The 26,613-nt window shown below is 37.9% G+C and overlaps 1 protein-coding gene across 1 annotated transcript in view; it reads right to left on the bottom strand.

The window, feature by feature from the left end:
• BNC2 (basonuclin zinc finger protein 2) overlaps positions 1–26,613 on the bottom strand; it is a 235,956-nt gene that overhangs the window by 117,787 nt on the left and 91,556 nt on the right. The window lies entirely within an intron of this gene.

Below are 26,613 nucleotides of genomic sequence, written 5' to 3'. Positions count from 1 at the left end.
GAGTAAAATGAGGAAACAAAACCATACAAAAACTAAAACTACAGATCTCTTTCCCTTTGCCCCTATGGTATCCAAAGGTTATTTTCAAGTTTCCTCTTTGGGGTTCACACAAGATATAACTCCACCACAGAAAGGAGTCATGTCTTTGATATATTCCCAAAATAGAATAAAATTATCAAGATGCAAGAAAAGACCGGTTCATAAAACATCCTGTAACTTTGGGTTGCATCTATCACTTTCTCCAACATTGAGGCATAGCCCTCTACCACTTAGTGCTCCCTATTTGTCAAACGTGTATTTCTCTATTTTGGAAAAGATGAAACTATTTCAAAGAAGCAATGCTAAAACTCCAACCCCATGAAGAGATCTAAAATTTGCCTAAATAATACACCTTATTAATATCTGATCTCCCCTTTAAAAATTATTTCAAAAATCACACAGGTTTACTTTGATAGCGGCTAGCTATATCCACAGAAAAATGAATATAAATTGAATGAGATTCCTTTTAATGTGTAACAGACATATGTTTTCAAATAGTGTAGAAGATGACCTGTGCACTTCAAACTGCTACTAATAAATTTATTGCATGCATTTAGATGTAATTTCCATGGAGATTTCTGAGGCAGAGGGGCTTATTCTGATCATTCACAGTTTAACAATCTACTGTAACTACCAGAGCTGCCAGGAAAATATATCTCTGTAGATTTAGACACAATCAATGATTAGTTGGGGGCTAAGGTGGGGGAAGGGTGCTTGGTACCTATGGCCACTGAGATACTGAAGCATTATGAAGGCTCTTGCATTTTCCAAACAATTCCCAAACACACACTCTTTCCATACAAAAAAAGAATTACTTTAACTATACTGACTTAAAGAAAATTACATTCAACTTCAGCTTGGCCAAGCTAAAATCCTTGGTTGTTGACAATGAAAAAGGTTCAGAGTTATTTTAAATGTTTCATCTCTTTATTTATTTACCTGCATCAGACAGCAATTTAAAGCCATTTATAGTTCATGGATCCACTTAAAATCTCTATTCCCTGAGAAATTTCTGTACAAGAGTCCTATCTCCCTTTCTTCCTCCTATCATATCTGCTTTTTTACTATCTTTTACTCCCAAAAACTTAGTGGGGAAAAAAAATCCTGCTCTACTACGCCTGACAGTTCAGGGCCTCAGTCCCAATGTCACCTGTCCAATTACTCATTAGCTAGGTTATAATACACTGCCGTATATATGTGTGATTAAAAGAATTAGTAATATGAAATATAAGGGTACCAAAGAAGTGCTGACCATGCAAGAATAATATATGTGTTTGTGGGTTATAAGAAAAAACTCTCCTGAAAGGTCCTGTTTCATGTTCAATAGTTTATTGACCCAGTAATATATCAGGTCTCCACTGGTCAGTAATGGTGTTCTTTCTCTAATATGTTCATTAATTAATGAACTTAGTAATTAATTGTACCGCAAGAAGAAGGGCTTACAAAATGGTATTCTTATTTTATCATAAAAGGTTTTTTCACATTCACCACTTTTTTAAAATCTCTGCACCAATTTGTTTTATTTAGTGCTATTTTGTCTTGTTCATGTGTCACTTACTGTATGTATAATAGGAGTAATATAGTGTATGTACACACACTAATGAAACTGTGTCATTTAGCAGAGTTGCTTTATTAAGGCTTATCAGCATTTCCATTACAATTCTACCTATTTTTGGCCTAGAGGTTAACAGGTTGCCTGTAAAAACTGAATTCAGCTTGAACGTGGAATAGAATGTTTCAGCCTAAGAGTGAGTTTTATTACACACATTCAAAAATGATCCATTTAGCCGTTATAAATTATAAGATGGGTGAAAAAAGTTTAGAGGTTTCATGCTGCTTTTCCTCTTGCCTGAGTTTAAGAGTCTTGATGGTGTAAAGTTTTGAAGGAGTATGATTTCTACCTTTTATACATACCCCAAAACAAATTCACGCAAACTTTTAAGAAATGTGAAAATGTCAGCTTGTTCTTCAAATAACTACATCGGAAAAGTCTTCAAAAAGAGCTATGCATTTTCATAAAGTAATAAGGATTGGCATGAGAAGTTCCAAGTAGTATGGCAAAAACATTCAGCCTGGTCCCACTTTTTTTGCAACGGGTGTGTTGATGCCAGGTTGTAATCTGGTTTCAGTAGCTTCCCTCCCCATCACTGAGAAAATCCCATGCATCCCCATTCTGAGTATGGATACTTCTGATAAGGATAACCCTCAAGCTGTAAGATGCTCATTTGGGACTGGAAAAACTTATATCCTAGTTCACATTCTGGCATGATCTCGGGCAAACTGCTTTGTTAGCCTCAATGCCTCCATTCCCTGAACAATAACCAGATGTAATGACAGTAAAGTGGTGTTGTCAGGGCAAATGCAATACAAATTGTGAAGCACTCTATAGTAATTGAAGCTATTGAAAATCTCAAGTAGAATTTAGTCTTTATTTCAAAGATTCATTTTTCTCTTTTCTCAGTTAATCCACAATCATAGTAACTACCCCAGATCACTATAACATCCAGCACGAAACCAGTGTAACTTGGCGGTGAGAAGCTTCAAGGTGCCAGGAATAGTGTGTGTTCCTACACACACAGATGGAACATCAACATCCATTAACACGAAAGAAAGTACTGTCTTTAAAGACCTTCACAACCCAGCCAATGTGTACTGAGTCTTGCAAGGATATGCATCTGAATTATTAGCAATATCTTTCTACCGGTTCTCAATAGCATTTAACTTAGGCATAGAAGTCACTGACAGTTTGTACAACAGGCTCAGGAATGACCCAGAACAGCAGCAGGAGATGAATGTGGCATAGATTTACCTAAGAATCCAAAGCTTTAATACAGCCCCTCCACTCCCCAGTGGCAGGATTGTAAGGTACAGAAAGGATAAAAGTACAGTAGCTGGCGTGCTTGTAGGTAGCAGCATGGACTGGTGTAATTGTGGTTGGACATCTGTTACTGCTTAATTTGAAAGGGGTGGGGTGGGGAGTAGGGATAATAAAAAGATCCTGGGTGAGTTTGCAGCAGCTAAATATTGCAGCCATTGTTCAAACCTATTAAAAAGTAGGTATAAAAATCCAAGGGTGTAGCAATGCTAAACTTTTGCCAGAAAATCCTTCTGAAAGAGCAAGGTTAGCCATTCCAGAAGTCATGCACTGTAATTCTGCCTTTGCAACATGTTGCTAAAAAGTTTATATAATGAGACTTCGTGTACTACACTATTTTGTAGAGAAAGAAACAGGAATTTTTCCTGACTAAGGTCTTCCTCAGAAGCTTCTCGAAAAAAGAAAGAAAACAAAAGGGAAGGAAAAGAAACCAATGACCTTGCGTTGCAAGAGGAACAGTAAAATCAGCAGATACAGGCTTTCCCTATATCAGTGGATAGGCAATTGTGTATTTAGATAACAACTCGCAGGTTAAGGCCCTTAAGTAAGCAACAAAACATGGTTTTCTACAGCTTCTTGGAGGGTGCTGTTATGTTCTACTACATCAATGGTCTGCAGGAGTTCTCAGACATTTTTATACATCCTTTCCACCAAGTTCCTAACATAACGCTCCTTGCATTTCTACCAAAATTACAGTTGCCCTTGAGCACCTGTAAAGGAAATGGACTGGATTTCAGTAGAATAATTTTAAATAGTTTTCACAACTGATTCCTTAAATCCTAAAGCAATGCTATTAAGGTTTAAAAACAAAATATACATATACAAGAAGAAATTAAAGGTTTTATGATTGACACTGAAACATTCGGGTGTGATCAGTAGGTCGAGAGAGGTTCTCCTCCCCATCTACTCTGTCCTAGTGAGACTGCATCTGGAATAGTGTGTCCAGTTCTGGGCCCCTCAGTTCAGGAAGGACAGGGAATTGCCTGAAAGAGTCCAGCACAGAGCCACAAAGATGATTAAGGGGGTGGAACATCTCCCTCATGATGAAAGGCTGAGGGAGCTGGGTCTCTTTAGCTTGGAGGAGAGGAGACTCCTCAGTGGAGTGACCTCATTGATGTTTATAAATACGTAAAGGGCGAGTGTCAGGAGGATGGAGCTGGGCTCTTCTCAGTGATGGCCAATGACACGACAAGGGGCAATGGGTGCAAGCTGGAGCACAGGAGGTTCCACATTAACATAAGGAAAAACTTTTTTACTGTGAGGGTGACAGAGCCCTGGAACAGGCTGCCCAGAGAGGTTGTGGAGTCTCCTTCTCTGGAGACATTCAAGACCTGCCTGGACACGTTCCTGTGTGACCTACTCCAGGTGGTCCCGTTCTGGTAGGTGGGTTGGACAAGATGATCTTTCAAGGTCCCTTCCAACCCCCAGCATTCTGTGAATCTTGCTGCTCTCTTTGAGATCTTCTTCTTGTAGACTGTAATGCAGAAAGAAGAGAATTTTGCCTCATATTAAAGCATGTAGTCTAGCACACCTATGTGTACGTTTGTATGGCTAACATTAAAAGATGTTAGACCTGCCTTCTGTGGATTTCCCCCAGAGCAAGGATATTAATTTAACATAGTTTGGGTGATGTAATCGTACCTAACATGTAAATATTTTTCACATATTAGAAGGAACAGCCTATAGCAGTAATGGAAAATCAATCTGTCTGGCTGTTTTGCAGAACTTCTCAGAGTTAAGAAGCAATAGCCTGTCATGAAAGGGATGACAGTGTAGGAGAAGGGGGAGAACACATAAAGAAGATATATGGTTCCTTCTCTGGAGTTCTTACAAGTGACCACAAAAGATGGAGGCACTCTAAAATGATGCAACGTTCTGGAGAGACAGGTAACTTTTGCAACTTCATTTATTCTGAATTTTAATAGTAAAGGTACCAAAATTCCTAATGTAACTTGTGACAAGGCTCCAAGAGTCCTGCAAGGTTAAACAGTGTCTTACTGAATTCTCAGATACATCCTTCTATGCAGTAAGCAGTGTCCACAGACTGTTGCTCTTAAGGTCCTTGCTCACCTTTCTTATGTACAAGAGGGTATTTAAGAGATGTCTCCTATCAAGCCATCTATGATATAAAGGATCACTGTGCACCCGAACACATAATGGGGTCAACTATACTCACTCTCTTTGCACAGAAGTTCTATCTACCTGTCTAAAGCATCTACCACACATTTATACAACAAAGCTCACACAATTTAAAGCCACTGTTACCAATCACAGGAGCACAAGGCTTGAGGATGACTTGGTCCAGTGTTTGTGAAATCCTTTTACTGAGAATTCAAACCAGCAAACTGGTGTGTAAGCACAGTTCCTTAGAGCTGCATTAAAATCTGTAAGACTCTGTGCGAGTATGCACTCTGCACAAATTTATTAGTCCGGATGCCAGGGCTCTCAAACACATGTATATACAGATATGTATACTTAAAATTTAGATTTTGTGTAATTCACAGGTTCCATGCATTTCAGTAATAAGGGCAAGAAGTTTCCATATTTAATTGACAGAATAAATGATCTTGTTTATGATTTTAAAAACAATAAAATGTTCTGGTGGTGTGTCAATAAATGAAATATCAGGGTGAAATGATGGGAAGTATTGGAAAAGTAAAAGCAAAAAGCACTCTTTGCAGCTTATCTCTTAACTTAGAAAAACCCAAACCCAACATGTTAAGTACAAGCTTTTCTTTCCATTGTCAAATAGTTTTAATTCTATATTATAAATACTCAATACCAATTTTCAACTAATATTTTATTGGAAGATAATAACACTGTCATTGGGAGAAAAAGCTATACAGTAGTTGGTCTTGAGACATGATGGCACATCAATATAATCAAAGTTAAGTAAGAGGTTGATCAGAAACACGGAGATCCACTCTTTCATTGCTTCATGTCGACTCATGACAAAAAAAAAAAAAGATATGAAGCAGCAGACAACAGCTAAGTCCTCCAAGTGTTCCAGCATTTTTTTTTAACAGAAAGTCTTCTCTACCATTAAGTTTTTCTTACTGCTTCTTGGTTATAAAGTGAAGAAGATAAAATCTGTCTATATAATTCAACACTATTGCTCAGTGCAGGATTGTACCATACTACGGCTGAGGTTGGTTTTGGTTTTTTTTTTCTATATTTTTCAGAGTACATATTATATGCTGTGTAAACAAGAAAATCTGTCACTTCTCTTTACTACTTCAGGAATCCAAATAATTTTTTTCCTCTCTTGTCAATTGGGTATTTCTTTAAAAGACCACAGAATAAATTCTGCTGTGTAAATGGCAAAAGATCCCAATGAAATTATACCATTTTTGATACCTGGCAAATCAGGAGTACAACAGATTTTATATTAAATTAACACCAAAAGAAGGATCATTTGCATACTGACATTTAGGAAATACACAGTGTGACCTGCCTATACTAAGCTTGGTATTATAGGGAATTTTTGTGGTTTAACCCCAGCCAGCAACTAAGCCCCACGCAACCACTAACTCATTCTCCCACAGTGGAGTAGGTGAGAGAATGAGAGGATAAAAGTGAGAAAACTTGTGGGTTGAGATAAAGACAGTTTAATAGGTAAAGCAAAAGCTGCATGCGCAAGCAAAGCAAAACAAGGAATTCATTCACCACTTCCCATTGTCAGGCAGGCGTTCAAATGTCTCCAGGAAAGCAGGGCTACATCACATGTTAACAGTGACTTGGGAAGGTGAATGCCACCACTCCAAATGTGCCCCCAACTCCTTCCATCTTCTTCACCCAGCTTCTGTTGCTGAGTTTGATATCATATAGTGTCTGATAATCCCTTTTGTCAGCTGGGGTCAGCTGTCCCAGCTGTGTCCCCTCCCAGCCTCTTGTGTACCTCCAGCCAACTTGCTGGGGGGGCAGAGTGAGCAATAGAGGCCTTCAGACTGTGCAAGCACTGCTCAGTAATAACTTAAACACTGGTGTGTTATCAACACTGTTTTCAGCACAAATCCAAAACACAGCCCCCTACCAGCCACTATGAAGAAAATTAACTTTATCCCAGTGAAAACCAGCACAGGATTTTTTGGTAATTTATAGACAGCCATACTACCTACGTGAGAAGCTCACCAAAGCTTGGATGTGGGCAATAAAAAAATCTGCAGTTGTCCAACTTTGACCTAGACTTTAGGGGAACCTTTTATATCTGAGACCACAAACTTGTGTCCCTGTTGAAATTTAACAAGACTTACAAAAACAACTACAGATGTTGTGGGCCACCAAATACATTCATAATTAATTTCTGGCAGATAATTGCACTTACAATGTTATAAGGCAATCACTAAAAGTCAGAGCTTGGGTACATTTCACTAATCATTTAAGCCTATTAGCATAAAAAATACTTAATTTTCAAGAACAAGAATGGTCCAGTTCCCTCCCACTCTTTTGCAGTTATCTATAGCTTCTCTATGTGCTTCAGAATTGCTGAACCTGTACTAGCTCGGATTACAGGAAAATCACAGTGCATGAGATTGTAAAGTTCATTTCAAGAGAAAACATTCCTTCCCAAGGAAACTCACAAAAAAAGAGAGAAAAAATCTCCAATAAAATTAGAAAAGCAGATAGAAATCACTACACCTTTCCAAAGTTAATTTCCAAAGTACATTTTCACTTTTAAGAAAGAAGGAAAATTGAGGTGTAAGTGCTTGTCATACTTTCTACAGAACGAAGAGTATACATGCATTTCTGTCTCTGCAGAGACCTAATATCTCCATGATGTAATTCTGGTAGAAAAATAACAATTTTTAAACTCACCTACCGCTTTTGTATGGGTAATTCTACAGCCAAAACACTGGACAGAAAGGAGCGGAGTGCCTCTATTCTGAATCTGTGTCTGCCACACCCACGGATGCACTGTGTGGCACTGGTTAAGTCACTTAACCACTCAATTTCTAACTGCCCAACCTGTAAAAACTGCATAATGATATTATATACCATTTTCAGATGTAAGATTAATAAACTACTCACACAGGGGAAATATGAGGACAGAAGGTAAGGCAGGAGCATGAAACATTACTGTTTCTTCTGTTGGCACAAAAATTTTAACAGATTTTTTTTTTGCATTGGTAACGGAATAATTTTAAACACAGGAATCACCTAGAGAAAATAACTTTAATTGATAGATGACCATTTTTAACTTCAATACCTATAGCCTAATAATGCATTGCTCAAAACAAAAAACAGTAAGGGGGAATATACTTTGCATTGGAATGGTCTTAAACATCCATGCAGTGCAATGAGGTTTCCGATCTCTCTCCTGTTCAGAGACACTCAAGTATCTTTTGAGTTGTTGACTGCATTGCAGTATTTTATTAGGAATTTCACATCACATTACATTAGTATTGTTTCTTACTTGTATTTATTTTCAGTAATACAATTTGAAAGGTACTAATATTGTTATATTTCTCTGTGGCATTCAAGAAAACAGCTACTAAAACAACATGAAGGGAAGGATGCTAACAAGAGAGAAAGTTGTTTAAAGGATAACACAGCTTTTCCTGGAGTAAGGACAACCTAGCCTTTTAGCATTTTAGAAAACCATTTTCAACTCTTCTTGAGAACGCAGTGGTAAATGAATGGGGAATAAGAAAAGAAGGAAAAAGAATAAATTGTCATTTGTAATGTTGCAGTTAAGTTAGAATTCATTCTAAATCTACCTTAGATACTTCCAAAAGTGTAAACCTGTGTCAAGGAATGCTACCTAGACTTTTCTGGAAAAAAACAAATATAATACAGAATAGCTTTGTTATTTTCCAGGAACTTTCCGTAGGCCATGTTCATCCTGATTCTACACACTCAACTCACAGTGCTGCCAACAGGATATTCTACAAAGACTGCAGGTACAATATCACCCTATCTTTCTATAGCATGTAAAACCAGCCTGAGGTTCCCAGGCATCAAAGGCAAAGTTGTTTGCACTGAAAAAATTAAGACTGACAAGTGCTTCTTTGCTTAAAACTTGAAGAAAAACACATGGTTGATTTAAGAATGAGATCCCCTGTGCCTGAGAGCATGTTAGCAAATGCAGACATTTGTTTTTATAGATGAAAACCAGATTCATGTTACTAAACCAACACTGTCAGCCATTGGAGTTCAGCCACACGCTTTGTCAAGGCAACATCCAGTGCCAGACAGGTACCCAACAATGCAGATGGATGCACCTGCAAAAAACCTCACATACCCTCCTCTACCTAGGACTCTTCTAGGTAATAAAATTGCTAGCTCCATGCAGCTCCTCACCTCAAATACACACAACTAGGGTCTCCTTTAGAGAGCACAGGATGTAAGTTGCTTCTACTGGTTTTTACTGCCCTACGGTAAAATTGGCCCAGGATGAGGACAAATCATTTACTCCGTAATCTGGTGAGATCTCATCTGGAGTACTCCGTCCAGCTGTGGAGTCCTCAGCACAAGAAAGACATGGACGTGTTGGATTGAGTCCAGAGGAGGGCCACAGAAACGATCAGAGGGCTGGAGCACCTCCCCTATGAAGACAGGGTTGGGAGTGTTGGGGTTGTTCAGCCTGGAGAAGAGAAGGCACCAGGGAGACCTTATAGTGGCCTTCCAGTACTTAGAGGGGGCCTACGAGAAAGACAGGGACAGACTTTTTAATAGGGCCTACAGTGATAGGACAAGGGGTAATGATTTTAAACTAAAAGAGGGTAGATTTAGACTAGATACAAGGAACAAATTTTTTATGATGAGGGTGGTGAAACACTGGCACAGGTTGCCCAGAGAGGTGGTAGATACCCCATCTCTCAAAACATTCAAGGTCAGGTTGGAAGGGGCTCTGAGCAACCTGATCTAGCTGAAGATGTCCCTGCTTATTGCAGGGGGGTTGGACTACATGACCTCTAAAGGTCCCTTCTAACCCAAACCATTCTGTAATTCTATGATTCTGTTTCTGAACTGAACAACTGAATGGTTTACTATTTCTACACCACCTCTGCACACAACATTATTGCTTTTATATGAAAAAAGAAAAACATTCCCCAAACTGAAGAACTTTATTTAGCTATTGCTAGTAAAAGTATAACCATTTTTCTTTCTATAAACCTTACTGATATCTCTGCAGGGAAAAGAAAATATCTGCTGGCAACAATTTAAGACAAAGTATACTGCGATTCCCATACTGTGGTATCAGCCTTGCTATTCACCATAGATTTCCCTTTTCTTACCGCAAATGTTTTCAGAAAAAAGTATGTAAACCAATAACATTCGAAACTTGTGATATAAAAATTAAAACTAAATAAAGCATGCCCCAAAATAAAATTTTTCCTGTGGTTTCATAAAAAAGACATTGAGCCTATGGATGTAGCATGCATGTGGAAGGAAATAATCAACATATTTTTGTCACATTACATGGACTATTGGGTCAGTAATCCATGAAAGAAGATTTTTATCAATAGATTACAAATGGTTCAAAAATAGTTACTTAAATCTATTAAATCAAATATCCAATCTATTAAATCGAGTATCTGTTCTTCATGTATTGTTTTTCCACAATGAATGTTTAAAGTCTTAAAGGTTATCAGATAAATAACTCATGTTCTCAAGACTCGTTTTGTTTGGTCTCGAAGTTATGGTCTATCCAGCAAAAAAAACAAGCGAAAACATGTAAATAGGCAAAAATATCACCTTTAACAGATAAATTTGGAACCTTATAAGAAAAATGTAAATGACCACACAGAATTATGTTGGCAAAATCAGTAGTTAATTTTTTTATTTTCAACTTTTTCTTCTGTAACACTCTGTACCATGTACCATGTTTTTAAGTTCTAACCTAAAGCAATAACTTCTTATTTAAACTAAGACTGAATCCTGCACTGTTTCTTCAGTGGCCAGCTCTCTGTCAGCTACAAAACTGATACTGTAAGCAAGTAAGAACAAGCAGACCACACAAAACATTTTTTTTTTTTCTTTCCCCCAAAATGCTGGATTAACAGGTGAAAATTTTTCTTTTCATTAGATGATGTTGTTCACTAAACATGCATTTCTTTTATTCATGTACCTTTTAATTTTTGCTTCTTCAGCACTTCCTAGAAACAAAGCCATGGAATTTTTGCACATGGAAGGTTTGCTAACACATGTTCTGTTCCTTCAGATTATGTACGAGAGAGAATTCCAGTAAGTGTGAAATAGATAAAATGTGTTTTTCCTTGGCCAGAATGGAGCATGATTATATATATAACCAATTATTAAGAGACAGAGAAAGAAAGAAAAGGGGAAAAAAAGAAAAAAAAATGTTATTGGTTTTCTCAGAAGGATTTTCTTTTATACACAGCTTTATCCTATAATTTTGTCCCTGATGGGCACACTGCCTAAATTTAAACACAAACAGTCAAGCAATGAAGAAACATTACCACATTTACTGTGAACAAAAACTCCCAGTTGTACAGTGAAATTTTAATACATTTCAACTTATCTCTTTTACTAATGGGGAGAGTACAAACCCTGCAGGAATTCGTGCTGCAAACTGGTAATTACAGTAGACTCACTTTTTTATAATGCATATGTATAGTCAGACACAAGAACCATAGCTGCCCTTTTGATGTAGGTTACAATAGGAATGTTTAAAAAAAATTATTAAAATCTACAGCAATTCTAAAGGAATGCATTCTTTCATGGGAAGTTGTCCTTTAGCTATACTTAAGAACACAAATATACATAGTACAATATAATACATATATATTTATTTGCTTTTATAAACCAAAGCACAAGCTTTATCAGCCTGTTCTTTTTATTCAAGTGTTTTTTCTGAGGTTTTTTTTTTTCCGAATGTACAAAATAGATCTGCCCCTACTGGTACAAAGCTGGAGCTTCTATCCTACAATATCATGTATGAGCTCAGAAAAAGATTTTTCTTCTCCCAGGCCTCTTCTCTGCACAACCTTCAAATTTAAATAGTTTTGATCTCCAAATTTATGTCTCATTAAATCATTATAACACATATTTAAAAGCACTATTTCAATGGCATAGATTTACAACATACAATGTCCAACTCAGCTAACATAGGACATGCTGTGTCTGGCAGAACATGTTTGAAGTGTACACAAAGACAGATTTGATTTAATCCAAAAGGGTGTAAAATCAAAGTAAGATCTACCGCCACTGTCATACATAGTGACAATATTTATCTTTAATATAAAAACGACAAGATGGAGCTATATGTTAACTAAAAAAAGAACGAAGTATAACACAAGCAAGGGCTTGCAAAAAATAACATATTTCCAGGTCTTTTATGGTCTACACCATTTTTTTAATGACTATCAACCATACCACACCTGCATCCTCACTGTTTACCTATACTTATATTCATACTCTTTAAAGGCAGAAAAAATTCTTCTCACACAATTCAATAAATAATTAAATCATTGCATCCTCTAAGTACAACACACAAAAAAATCTTATCAGAAATCCAGTTTCTGAAGTTCCTGTAAATAGGCACATCTTCAAAATTGTCAGAAGAGCAAGCCATATATCTAGCTATTAATTTTAAAACTGATTTGTCAATACAGTTTACACTTACCTAGCATCTCTTTATGCCAAATGCTACATATTCGCCAGTTTGCAACAGTCAGCTTGGTAGAAACAAAATCTGTCTGTCTCTGTTAAGCAGCTCTTGTGTGTTATGTTGGTTGGAGAGTAATGTGAAACATTTGCAAGTTTTTTTTACTACGGAATAGCATGTTCACAGCTCAGAACAGTGACAGGTAAAGTCACTAGACCCTCAGGCTTCATTCCCCAAGCAGAGAAAATTGAGGAAACGGTGTAAGTCAGTATCAATGATCACTCACAATCACCAATGGGGAATCAATGACTGAATGAAAACTGCAAAAACAGTGATGGGGAAGGTCTCTCTTGTCAGACTTTGAAACATGCTTTCCATGGAGGCATGGTTAGAACCCCTGAAATTTTACGTGAGTTTAAAATTTTCATTTCCCTCACTGCTGGGCACTAGCTCTCTCACAGATGTAACCCTCCTCCAGAGATGGTTGCTTTTAGCAACGAAATTATTCTTTCATAAAATAGTGAGTTGTTAATGACTGTGGAATCACTTACTCACACCTTTTTTGATAAAAGAAATATGGTCTTGACTAAATTCAAAGAGACTCCTCATTCAGAATCAAGTGATTTGGTACAGTGTGAGCATCAGGCCAAGGAAGGGTGCTACACTAGGGTTGCAAACAAAAGGCACTGCACTTAATGCATGTATGTATGGTAAGTATTTTACTCATTCCTGTGAGAAAGTGAAATGTACAAAATGCTACAAGGAAAAAGAGTGAGAAATACGTCTGCCAGCGGGCTGTCAACTGTAAATATTCCTCACAGTAACAAAATTCATTTTCACAGATTAGAAGATAAATGCCGTATCACTTATGGCTCTGACTGATGCAATACTTAGGATGTGCTTAGTCAGCAAGTCTCTGTTGAAAGCATCTGAGAGGTAACACAAACTCATCCTCCGAAATTACCTTCACCACTGCACATCACAATCAAGGTAACAACCTTGTCACAGTGGTTTCTGTTTGTCTCAGGGTAGGCAGAGGAGATATGCAGAAGCTGAGTCAAAACTTCCCCATGCTTATGCTATGCTAAAACTTCACTGAATTTCTAGATTCCAGAACCAGTGTGGGGATAAACATGAGAAAATATATCCCAGACTAAGACTAATTTTTGGTAGAAGTCATCAGATCTAATGACATTTCTAACGGGAAAAACAGTATCTTTGCAAGGAATATGCAGCAACAAGGCTGCTTTCCTCTTCCTGAGTTATCACTTTCATTTAATTCCTAAGGATACACAGAAAAAGGAACTCCAATCAACTTGAAAAAGAAACTAGTCCCTTTTATTTATTGTCCCATGCAAACACATGTGACAATGCCTATTTTTAACAAGTTTTAATAAAAAAAATTACGGTACTAAAATCAGTTGTACTAAATGGGTGTAAAAAGACTGTATGTGAGATAATCGGGTATGAAAGCTTTATGTTACAAAAGCATTCCAGATTATTGACAGTGACCCTCATTACTTATTTCTTGACACTTCCCAATTTTTAGTGCTCATTTCAATTTGGGACTCAATTTTGGGAAGTGTACAGGACCTTCAATACATGCACAGGTTCTGTGGATCTTGATGCTAAGTAACATTCTTCTTCCTTACTACTCCTTATTCCAGTAAGGTTATGTGTAACATTTGATCTCACATGGGCAGAAAATAAAGATAGCTAATCAGAATCCACATGGCTGCAGTTTGATAGCCCTCACTGTGACATGAGACAACATAATGTAAATTGCTGACAGTGAAGCTAGAATAAATTTTATTTTGTTTGTACACCTCCATGCTGAATGTATGGTACTTTCATAAACAATTACTGTTAATACAAAACCTAAAAGTAAAGAAATCCAGTGGCTTGCAATGTATGCCTCAAACCCTGTTTGAGATGCTTCTAAAAATAATCTCTGCTTGAAGGGAGAATGGATAACCCTAAACTGAGGGATGTAGAAGTACTTCAAAACCTGGAGAGTCCGTCCAAGTACTGTGCTTGCTGCGATGGCAGCGATGTTCCCACTGTCACTCCTTCACGTCTGCCCAAGAATTTAGACATGAGCAATTGTGCCTATCACAGACGCTGCACCAGAATGACCCTAAGCACCTGCTCGTCAGTGAGCAGCATCAGCCAGGAAGGAAGACAGAAGGGGAGCAGCATCAGAGGGAGAACAGAAACAGTTTCTTTCTTTGCTGTTTATTTGTTTAACTGATGGCTTTCTGAAAATTTTCTATCTGTTTAAAATGCAAGAAGCAGTAAGCAAAGAGAAAATAATTTTTAAGTAAAATACTGCGGAGAAGACCAACAAAGTGTAGGAAGCTTACCACACAGTAGCATTGCTTTTTACATGAGTCACCAGTCCTATAAATACCACTATCATTTCTAGAGGTTTACATGATGTGCATTCATTTAGTCAATGTCCTGAGATTAAGACTTCCATGTAATCAAATTGTTAGCTGTTTTTACACCTGCAGTGGACTGTAGCCAGCCTATTACTACAGTTTCTGTCACAGTAACTTGCCCCTCAGCAACAAATTTAAAGCAGGTAGTCAAGAGATGCTATATTTCTTGCTTCTGACCTTACGAATTTAGTACAACTGTCTTGCATAGTTCACAGTGATTGCAGTTGAATTGGGCCAATTGACTACCAAAATGTTTTTGAAAGACCAATATGCCCTCTTCTGGTTTTGCATTTAAGAGGGGAGGAGACAACAGGTGATTCATTAGGAACACATGTTCACATAGACAAACAGGAACTCTAGCATTTAAATACAGAATCAGTTTTTCTCCTAATCTCCTATTTTATAACAGTTTATCTTCTACATGTATTAATTAAAAATCAGTCAAGGAGAGCTCAGATGCTAGACTGCACCGAAAGGAAAACCTGCAGTCTAATAAACACAATTTTGTTTTGTTTAGATTTTCTATTGCTTTTGGTTTTATTCAGTGACGGCAATGGTCACTGGTCTGACTACAATGCTATCTGCTTCTCTCATGCTACAATATGAATTTATACATTGAAATGCATGCTAAAATACTACCCCTGAACCCTGAAGTCTTGTTTATCCACACATATAAAACAGATTAGGCAATAGTTACAGCTTTCTGCAGCAACCTGTTCCTGAATCTGAGAGCTGCAATAAGGAAAGTCATAATCCAAGCATATGCAAACTTTCAGAGTTTTGCAGAAAGTGCGGGAAAAGCACACCAGCTAATGGGGAATGATTTCTAATTATTTTTTAAAAAGAAAACAAGCTATTTTACTAAATAAATATCATCAATTCAGACACATGTATTCAGCAGAAGACAACAGCAGCTATACAGATGACCCAGGAACAATCAGGCCACCCATCCAGAAGAACATATTCTAATACACTGCATTAAGATAACAGCAACTTTTGCCACTTGGCAGCATGCATTGTATTTGAACCTGTTTATCTTCTAGATTATTTCAATACCAGGAATAAACACAGTGCTTATTTGTATCTTGTATTTATCAGATCCTGACTGTCCCTTTTGATTTGCCAGTGTTCAGCACTTCTAAAAATCAAGCAACATGCATCTTCATAGACAAAGAAGTTAACTGAATGCATTTATTGCATTCCCAGCTTTTTTTATAACGTCTCTCCCAACTTCATCTAGAGGAATACAATATTCAGTGCATGATCACAATTTCTTTAATTTTTGCCTTCTGCCAAACTGGTATTAGATCACACTAAGTCTAGCATCAGCTACAGTAATCCTGCTGCTACTCAGTACATAAAAGTGCTAAGCATGGGCTCTGCAAACAGGAATGCTCTCACTCCCTATGCAAAGACCAGTCTGCAGGCTCTAATCCAGCATGTGTATTTACACACACATGCAGTGCTCATGCTAAGCCCTGTATTTATTCTTGCCATAGCACCCAGCAGCTTATTACAGGCCAAAACTTACTTTGATGCCCATTTAGTATGCAAATGCTTTGCAGCAAATATATATACCATGCACATCTGTGGAAAAAGCAGACCAGTCTGGTAGAAAGTGAAATGGTGTAGTGTGTGCAAAACACTGGCCCAGAGCCTCTTCCCATTGCCATCAATAGGAGCGTTGTCCTGTTTCACTGAAGGCAGAATGAGCCTGTCATAGTTTTTTTTAACAGCTTTATGAAAACGAGCCTAACATAATAACTTTGAAGTCTGTCAGTAACAATGTCCCTTCCTGCAAGTTATAAAATTGAGAGATTATATGGGGATACAGTTTCTAAACTATATCTGTTTTCTAGCGTCCCTCAAATGTATCAGCCCAAGACAGTGAAGTGTAAACCTACCAACCTAACTATCCAACAGATGAGATCAAATTCCGCTGTCAGTTTACACTTTGATTCTCGTATGGCAGTAGGACTGCACGGGGATACTTAAACCTGTGGTAACTATAGTAGGTATCAATGGTACTGCTTATTTGCAGACATTGCTATAGCTGCTCCTCAATGTCCTTCCTCCCTAGACAAATTCAGCAGCAGCTCTGATGAGGGCTCCCAGACAGGCTCTTACTGCTACCCTCACTGTTGCAAATGCCATTCCCTGAAGCCCCCACTTTCATCCACCTCCACGTATGCGGATGTCATCAGCAGCTGTACAGTAAACGCCTGTCTGTGTGCAGGAAGAGTTAAATCAGCACACTCAGCCCTTAATTGCAACTTTTTTCTCCTGTGAGACAAAAGCACAGGCCAGATGGAATGGGTTCCTCTGTCTAGACCTCAGGGTCTACGTGATGGACGACACTAGCATGAAACAAGCATGCACATACAGAGAGGACTAAATTCAGCTCCAAGAAACTCATGTGTCACCTCATTACAGCCAGCAGATTTCCATGATGAAAAGTTCAAGTCACAATGAGACAAATGGGAGACTTTTCCCTCATTTTTGTGAGTTCCACCAGGTCATAATTAAAAGCAACATGTAGCCTAGCACAGATTAGTGATTGGTAAAACCAAGATGCAACCACAAGAACAGACTCTTTCTCCACTCTGCTTACAACCTAATCCTCTTTGGTGTGAAAACTGGTCTGGAAACGGCATAAAAGCCATCCTTCTGGTGAGATTTCCGGAGTTTTCAGGTAACAGCTCTGCCAGACACACCACAAAACCAGACTCTGTTACAGTATGTTGATAAGTCTTATAGTACAGAGGTGTGTGATAGTAATTCCTAAACCCAGAAAATTTTTAAACCCCAGAATAGTTGTGGTTAGTTTGAATTTAAGGATCAAATTCAGGTCAGTTCCACTTTATCCAGACTGACTCACTTCTCCCTTTCATTATTTGTTTGCCAACAATGTGCTTGCTGCTGTGAAATCCTCAAAAAGAGGAGTTTAACTTCAGGAGTTTAAATGCAGACACAGATGAACAAGATGCACTAAGTAGCTAAGAAGTGAGTCAAACTCGTAATTACTTTTTCTTACCATTCTAAAAAAATAAATAAATAAACATTTTCATTAGGAAACAAACACACTCAAGCTCTCACAAAATAGAAAAGGGACACTCTTTATCAATTCATCTAAACTTAATTGAAGACTTTGAACTACACACTGCCTTTTGGTATTTCAAAAAGCAGTATTTACATGAAGAAAGTATCATGCCAAAAAGCAGGAAGTGATGCTCCATTAATATTCATTACATGCCAACACTCAAAAAAAAGGAAAGAAAATGTAAGCTGCCAAGTTTATTTTGGCAAAGCTGCATGACATGATTTGTATTCAAAAGAAAAATTTAGAAAAATGTCTTTAAATAAATGTAAATCCCTTTCAAATTGAAAAAACTACATAAAACAGAAGGAAAAAGCACTTCTGAGTTTTAGCCTTTTTTCTAGACTTTACATAACCATTGATTAGTGAAGTACATCGTCACAGAGGACCTACTAGCTTAAGTTAGATGGACTTTTTCCTTCTTTGTAACCAAAAGAACTTGATTAGTTCAATTATCAAGAAGTTATAAATTAATGATATTTAACATCTTTTCCCCTCCCATTTTTTTTTATATATATATATCAGCATCATTTTAAAATGTGTAAGAACACCAAGTACAGAGAATAATACCAGTTTTCCTAAGCAAAGAACAAACTACACAAGAAGATGGCAGAGGCCTTCAGCATGGTGTTAGCACACTTCTCAGAAATAAAAGCACTGATTCATTGCCTGGCCAGGCCAGCGGCAGGAAGGGGGCCAGTGATGTCCGTATTGCACAGTGGAATGAATGCCATATAGAAATTCCTAAAACTCTTCTGCACAGCTTTGCAAAAGAAATGAATCCAGGCAGCACTCCATGCACATTTGGTCACATTGATTCTAGCACTAGTCTAAGTTTGTACAAAACCAGGCCAGGCATCTCCCAGCAGATCCTCCGCTCAGGACTGAGGGGTTATCTTGTATTGTGAGATGCCCCAGTGACACATGGCACAAAAAATTCAGTCTAGCAGGGAAGACAAGGTTCTGTCCTCAAAAGAGTAACCAGGAGCCTCTGTTTATTCTTGATTATAATTCCACCAACTGACTGCAGCAGCTAGAAAAACAAAGGCATTTCTGAAGCCAAACCTGAAGACGAGGAACAGATCCTCAGATGACTGTATGAAGATGTTGTTTCTAGTCCCATTCCACTGAGTTCCTGAGTGACTTAATGTGTCTTCTCCTCAGTTCCTCTCCCTTTCAACCACAACTAAGAGCTCAGGAAGAGAGCCTAAGAATTAACTCTATAAAGCAGAAATTCTCAAATTAGGAGAAAGCAAGAGAGCAGCCATGTACACAGGGGAAAGAAGTCCAAAAAGCTACATCTGGACTGTTGCTGCCTGTGCTCTTCTTTCACTCTTCCCATTTCCTCCTGCTCCAAACAAGTTCTGCTCTTTTCTGATGTGTTTAGAAAGCCTGAGACTTACTTGTGCCAGCAGGCAGGGGAGCATGAGGTGAGGGGGATCATGGGCTACAGTGCAGGCAAAGGCATTCTCTCTGGCTAGATGAAGGGTGGCTCCTCTTCCTCCAATGACTCTGTCCCCAGACAGTGAACCATACACCTTCTGGCAGCCTGCCTGCAGCTGTTCCCACCCTTCCCAGGGACCAGGGCAGGCTGGTCACTGCCAGGTAGCCCTAGGGCTGGTGACATAAAGCAGGGTGTGAGGTGGGGAAAAATTTGAGCAGGGAGCATAAGAACAAGATGAGGTAGCAGGGAGTGCAGACGGTTCCCAGGAGGCAGGCTTTGGAGGGAAGGAGGAAGTCATTAGACTGTGAGGGACAGCAGAGGCCTTGCTTGAAAGCTGTTTCCTTCTATTTAGGAGAATTGATTGTGCTTGGATTTGGGCTTGCTAAAAAAAAAAATAATAAAATATTAGGTGTGGTGGCAGGCACTAGTAACAACTTCTAGACTTGGAAAGAAAGGCAACTAAGGACCAGGCCTGAGGAACTGGAGAAACATCACAGCATCAGAGGGTATGCAAGACAAAGGTGGAGTAAACAAGCAAGTTCAGAACCATTTTTGAGTAAATAGCAGAAAGGAGTTCTTATCTGTATAACCAGTGCTTTGAAACCTTTGGAGCCCATTATTGGCAGGTATCCACACATTCATGTATTACTTTTGAGAACTATCATTCAAGCCTGTTGGTATAGCAGTATAAAATATACCTTTCAGTTGTAAGCATATATGGTAATATCCTTCACCCCGTTTAAAAATTTCTTCCCTTTTCTGAAACAATGGCCCCATTCAATAAGGGCTACAAAGATGAAAAGCAGATGCTTCCTAGGAGACCGGCAAAACTGATAACTCAGAGGCATCTCACTCACCTAATGACCAAGTAGGACAGTATCTAATAATTATTAGATAGTAATACTATTAAATGCTACTAAAAGAAACAGTAGCTCTGTAAATTCTCCATTAGTGTCAGCATCCAGTTCGATACTGTTGAAGGGAATCCCAGCAGATGAGAAGAACAGACCATCTACATAATCCTCCCAAAACAAAATTGCCACTTCTGTGATTTTTCTGATGCTTTCTGGATGGAGGTTTTGGTCAGGCACAGTTTTTGAAGTCAAATGAGACTTCGGGTTTATGCCAGGTTGTTCCTTTTTCCTAAATCTGAAAATACTTGAGATGCTTTGGGAAATCACTGGTTATGAAAAAGTGATGACTTTTCAAGTGTTCAGTCAGCACAAGGAGAAGTTGCAAAGCTATCCCAGTACCTTGTAAGACTGAAAGGTAGTAAAAATATGTGGGGAGAAGCAGAACATCTGACAGTAGCAAAGGAAGGAAAGCATGGGGTCAGATGCAGAGAGGGAGGGCACAGAGGCAGAAGGTGAGGAGGGGACACACAGAGAGAGAAATAAAACAAAATAACTAGGGACAAAGATGCAAACAAGAAAAACTGAAAAACATGTTAGAGGAAAAGGACTGGCCTTTCAAATTTAACTGAATTTTAAATTCTTCATGTCAAGGGGTAGGTACTATGTTTTTGAAAGCAGTGGGCACAACAGCAAATGGATTGGTTTGCTACAGCCCTGCAAAGCTCACATGTGAAAACATGCCATTGCACATCATGTGCATCCATCTTGTTGAAATATAGACATTCAACACCCAAAGAGAAAGTATGAAATCCACTTTAATGATTTCTAGAGTAATTTCTAGAGTAATTTTCTAGAGTAATTTAGAGAGATTTCTATATATAGGCCAGAAGCACGTTGCTTTCATTCTTCATCTTAACTTCAACAAACAGTATTCTTTTTGACTTCTATATGTCCCCTGATTTTTGCAGAAACACAAAGTATGGATGTAAAAAATGGAGCAATTATGAGAGCAAGTCTCTGAGGAATCACTTCTCACAGAACGGTAAGTTCTCAACAAGCAAAGAAGCAGCACAAGCAACACTCAGAACTGCATGTGCATGAAACCTGTCAGCACAGGGAGCTGATTTGGCAAGTATACTCCACAATCCACTAGATTAAGTCAGAAGACCCCTTAGCTCTAATGTTCAGATGGAAGAAAGTCAGACAAAGCCATACTCTCACTTGTGTCCAGGGTATGACAAAAAGTATTTGTCGTACTAAATCAAGCAATTTATCAGACTAACGAAAGATTTAAAAAAAAAAAAAAAATATGCCTACCTATCTGATTATGTCTCCAAAGAAAACAATAGTTATGCAATTCCAGAGTCTATGTGTCTATCTTTTTACTCTTCCACGACTTCCGAATCCATGAATCTACTTCTACCATCTTTGGTAGAAAGGTAGACTTTGCAAAGGTAATTAACTCTTATAATATGTTTGCTCAAAGCACGACCCAGAAGTTGCAAGCAGTCCCAAATACCTTTTGTTTTGGCCTGCCAGGTACTTCCAGCCAGGGCATTCCATTACACATACTTAATAGTGAAGAGGTAGCAGCCAGCTGGCCAATCAGCAGCTCCTGCCTAGTCACACCACACTTCTTATTAAGCCAAGCAAAGGTAGCTCTGGATTACAAGACTGCTGCAGAAGGTGGGCTATAGGGGAAGCTTGGTGGAAGATTACAGATCTGCAATAATTTTCAATGATAAGAATAAAGCTGTAGGAGATCTGGTTTCACTAACGATGCTGTTTACTCAATTGTCTGCCTGATACAGATATTTCAAATTTATATTTTCAGTCTTATGAGAACTCCAGGAAAAAAAAAAAAAAATCTCTGTTCATGCCAAGCCTGGAACTGAAAATTATTGGACATCTAAGAACTCAGAATCCCCCAAACTTCATCTAAGAAGAATGGCAAAATAAATCAACTGAGTACATGACCCTGTACAGGTTCTTTGCCAGATGACAACAAGATCTGAGAGTATTCACACGTATTTCTGAGTACTGTGCAAAAAAGGTAAATATAACTGAAAGATCATGCTAAAATCAGATTTGAAATAGCATACTAGAAAACAGAGAGGTTTACAGACTTTTATAAGATATGTTTATATAAGTTTTAAAGGTTATTTTCCAAAAGGTTTGTTCAAGAAATATTTCACCAGGAGGCTCCTTGTTAGCAACACCTGGTTAAGCTCTTTCTTGGTATTGCAGCCAGAACTCACCAATGCTACTGAGCCCATCAATACCACATACAGTTTAGGTTTTCACAGATCTGTAGGTAGATCCTGAGCTGTTAGGCATATAGATCTCTAAAGATCACAACTGACTAGGACATGAATCAAGGCAAATTTTCATACAGTCAGTTTTTGTGAAGTGATTAGCTAAATACAAACACCATGGTCATTAAGTGCTGCAGCTACTTGTTCTCATTTTTCCTGGTTCTCAGACCAGGAACTACAAAACATAAATGGAATGGCCTTTTATGTTTCATGACAATCCCACTCTTTTTTTCAGCAATTTTATTAATCTAATAAAAACCTATGGACATGTCACACCACAGACAGCAAAAAAGGATATTAAAAATAATGAAATTATGGCATTTGCTAAAATCTTCACCATTTAAACTACGCCCCAAAATCTGAGAAGATCAGTAAAAAGAATTTTAAAGCCGTAGTTATAGCTAAGGATTTTCACAAAACCCCTTCAGAATTTTGCCTCCTTCTCTAGTAGTTAACTTCGCAACCTACACTACTCCAGCCTGCATACACTTTACAAACCCGGTGATATACAGTATATGCTAGGCTTTCTCTTACTGTTGCTCATACTAGCCGCCAGGAGTTTAATATTTACACCTGACTGACTAGGCAGTGACTGAACATATAACTTAAAAGTAATGAGTACCTATTTAATATTAAACCTGATCCAAATCTGATATTTGTGGAATATTTGAAGAACACCACTTGGTAGTTCTGCTGATTTTACATTTAGCAAAAGCAAAGGTTTGAATACAGAGCCCTGGAAAACATAAAGAAAAGCAGTCTGGATATGTAAAATTTACACATTTTTAAAGATAGCTAATGGATTTTGAACATGTGAAGATTTCTTACACAAAAAGGTGTCCAACTGAAAACAAGCAAAAAGGACAGAAGCCTTAGAATGGGGACAGTTAGCCCCTATTCTTCATTCAAATTATATCAGTGTCACTGCTACTCTCTCCGCAAAAGTACTGTATGGAAAAGCCGCACTTTAATAATCAAATAATTGTGAGGAAAATAAAAACCTAAAGCAAGGACTTCACATACAGGACCTAGTCAAAACCTTTCATTTCATTGATTTCAGTGGGCTCTGGATCAAGGCCATATTGATTGTAGACAGTGTGGTTCAATGACTAAGAGAGCAAATTTAGGTTTCATTCTTAACCCAGTCGTTCTCTGGGTTCTGAGTCTTGGGAATGTTAATCACTTCTTGTGTCTCACTATTTCCATCCATGTAATGGGAACAATTCTAATTCCCTTTATTGATAAAGGGAACCAACCTATTCAAAGGGAGATATACAAGAGCCAAATATTCAACTTAATCTAAGTGTGAGACAAACCCCCTTATTTTTAATTTGGAATAAAAATTCCCGGTGCAGCAGGAACCTCAGACGGTAATTTACGACCCATCTTATGTGGTAATCTTCTATGATAAGCCTCAGCTTTAAGATACGTGTGTGCACGTATGCATGTGTACATGAGAGTGAGAGAGACTAAGACTGAGGCAGAAGACAATGTTGCTCACTAACTGGCACTTATGAGATACTTAATTTGTTGTAATAAAACAAAGAAAAAGTATCTGTCAGTTAAACTGCCATTTCTGTCACACATTTTAATAATACTGTTCCTGTAATTACACTGTGGTTCTTTATACTTACTCAGTAAAAGCTTGCTTAGTTTTAGCATGGAAAACAATTTATGAAATTATAGAAACAGACTGAACACAGCAGTTCATTTGTTGAGGCAATTATCCAGATCCTTGTCAAAAAAGAGAGAGAGTAAAGACTGTGATGTGCAAAAAATGTTTCTAATTCTATGCTATAATACATACAATATGTCTGTGGTTGTGTTGGATTATGTTAATAAACTGCAGTTGAAATATGTTTGTCACAACACAAAGGAAGGGTGCTATCAATTGTCTTGCCAGATATTTTAAATTAGTCACCAAAACGTCTAGCCAGTGTTTCCTCTATGACCCTTAGATGAAGGGAGAGGCTTATTGGACAGATTTTCCTGTGGGACTAGACAGATTCTTCTAATGCTCAAGTATTTTGAATAATCTGGAAAATAACTGTAAAGTGAACTGTGGCACAGTTGCCTTTTTTAACAGACATGTACAATTCAACCCCGAACACAAATCCAGTGTTGGTTTTGGCTAGCTATCACTCAAAAATGAGTTTCCCTAATATTTCTTAGCAAAAATGGATAGATGCTTTATTTCTTCTTTTGGGAAGAGTAAAGGGTACAAGGAGTGGGATATTACTCAGCTAAAAGAGCAAACAAATAATGGCAAAAATCTAAGCTCACAGGCCAGAAAATTTCAACTTTAAAAAGAGAAAGAAAAAAAAGAGATAAAATATTGAAAATAAAACACAGACTTGTTTGATATCCAATGCAGACTCAGAAAGAAACCTCCTGTTAGTAAGAACGCAGTCATTTGTGTAACAAGTTGGAAAGGGCATCTTAAAGCAAGCTAGCACACCGGAAAATTATTTACTACTAAGAATTTTACTGAAATTCATTACTTTTCATAACTTTAGTATCTGTCCTTTCTTGTAAAACATTTATCCTTTATCCTATCACACAATAATTTATAATAGGAAACGGTTTTCCAACTATTTCTGAAAAGAGAAATATACAAACTTCATATTATTGAAACTGAAAATGCAACCACCAGTTTCTTTTCTTCAGGACACTTCACACTTCAGCAGAAGATACTGCTGTAGACTCTTTGCTACATACTTTGTTTTGTTGGACAAAGACTGGGAAATGAGTAGACCTCGCACACAGGAGACAAAGCAAAAATGGCATCCAAACACAGATCATGAATTGTGAGCTTGCTACAGAAGTTTCATGTATTAAAATGTGGACGAAGTTTCTTCCTTCCCCACCTCCCCCAACATCTGGAGATAGTTTGGTGGAGCAATTTCCAGAAACCAAACAGTATCTTTGCTTGACTAGCTCTTTTCATTCGCAAATAAACAATTAATGAAATGGGCAACTAATTTCCAAAGTGTTCATACTCATCAGACTGTTTCCTGAAATTAAGTAGTTGTTCCATGACGCAGGGCCCACATAAATGGTACTGCTATTGTTTTCCAAATATAAAAGTGCTTTTAAGATTATCTATTTGTGTTTAATTTATTCTACCAAGAAGAGCTGAAAACAAAAATGTGGCTCACTTTAAAAGTATAAATACATTTGCAGAATAAAATAAGGGAGGGACAACTAAAGAACTGTTCCATCCAAGTCACTGTACGGACCACACTTTATCATGGGGCAAAGTCTAGGTTGTATTATTTTGTGACTGCATCTCAGAATTACAGATGAAATTGTTTGAAGTTATGATAGGCTGCAATAAGTTTTTCTTTGAGTATGCAAAATAGAGTGGGAAAAAACCTCTACTGTGCAGAGGCCTGAGTTAAAATGATTACACAATATGATTAATTTCAATAACCAGTTGAGAAACTTAAATGTATGCTAGATATTGTCTACTTAACTACACTTACAAATCTTGGCTACAATTTCTGATAGAAAGCTCATACTAGAAACTACTCTTTCCATTCAGCTTGTTTCTTATGTGCTGCCCATGGCCAGGAAAAGAAAGCTCCTTAAAAATTTTTTTCAGCTGGTCCTCTATTCTCCAAAATTTTTCCTCTAGATCTCCTTATGGTACAGCTCTGCTTGAGATACTTTTCCATTCGGTAAAGGAAAATACCAGGTTATACAGCTCCATCTCACACTCTCTGGTAAAAAGGTTGTGGCACTTACCACATTTCCACCACCCCATGTTTTGAACCTTCACTTTCTCAGCATTTACGGTCCTAGTAAAGAACTGTGGAAGGAGAAACATGTCCCAGTTTTCAACAGGACGTGAATAGAAGTCGCTGAGTAATAAGCTCAGTCTCCCTCTGCCACTCAGCTCTAGGGGCAGTGGCTTTGAGGAAAAGCCGTCAGGACAGACAGCTGGTAGGAGAAGCACCTTAACCTCTACATCAAGG

The sequence above is a fragment of the Leptosomus discolor genome, chromosome Z (assembly GCF_034619465.1).
Source record: "Leptosomus discolor isolate bLepDis1 chromosome Z, bLepDis1.hap2, whole genome shotgun sequence".
Lineage (NCBI taxonomy): Eukaryota > Metazoa > Chordata > Aves > Leptosomiformes > Leptosomidae > Leptosomus > Leptosomus discolor.
Note: the sequence above shows the minus strand (reverse complement) of the source record. Positions and strands in the feature narration are given on the sequence as shown.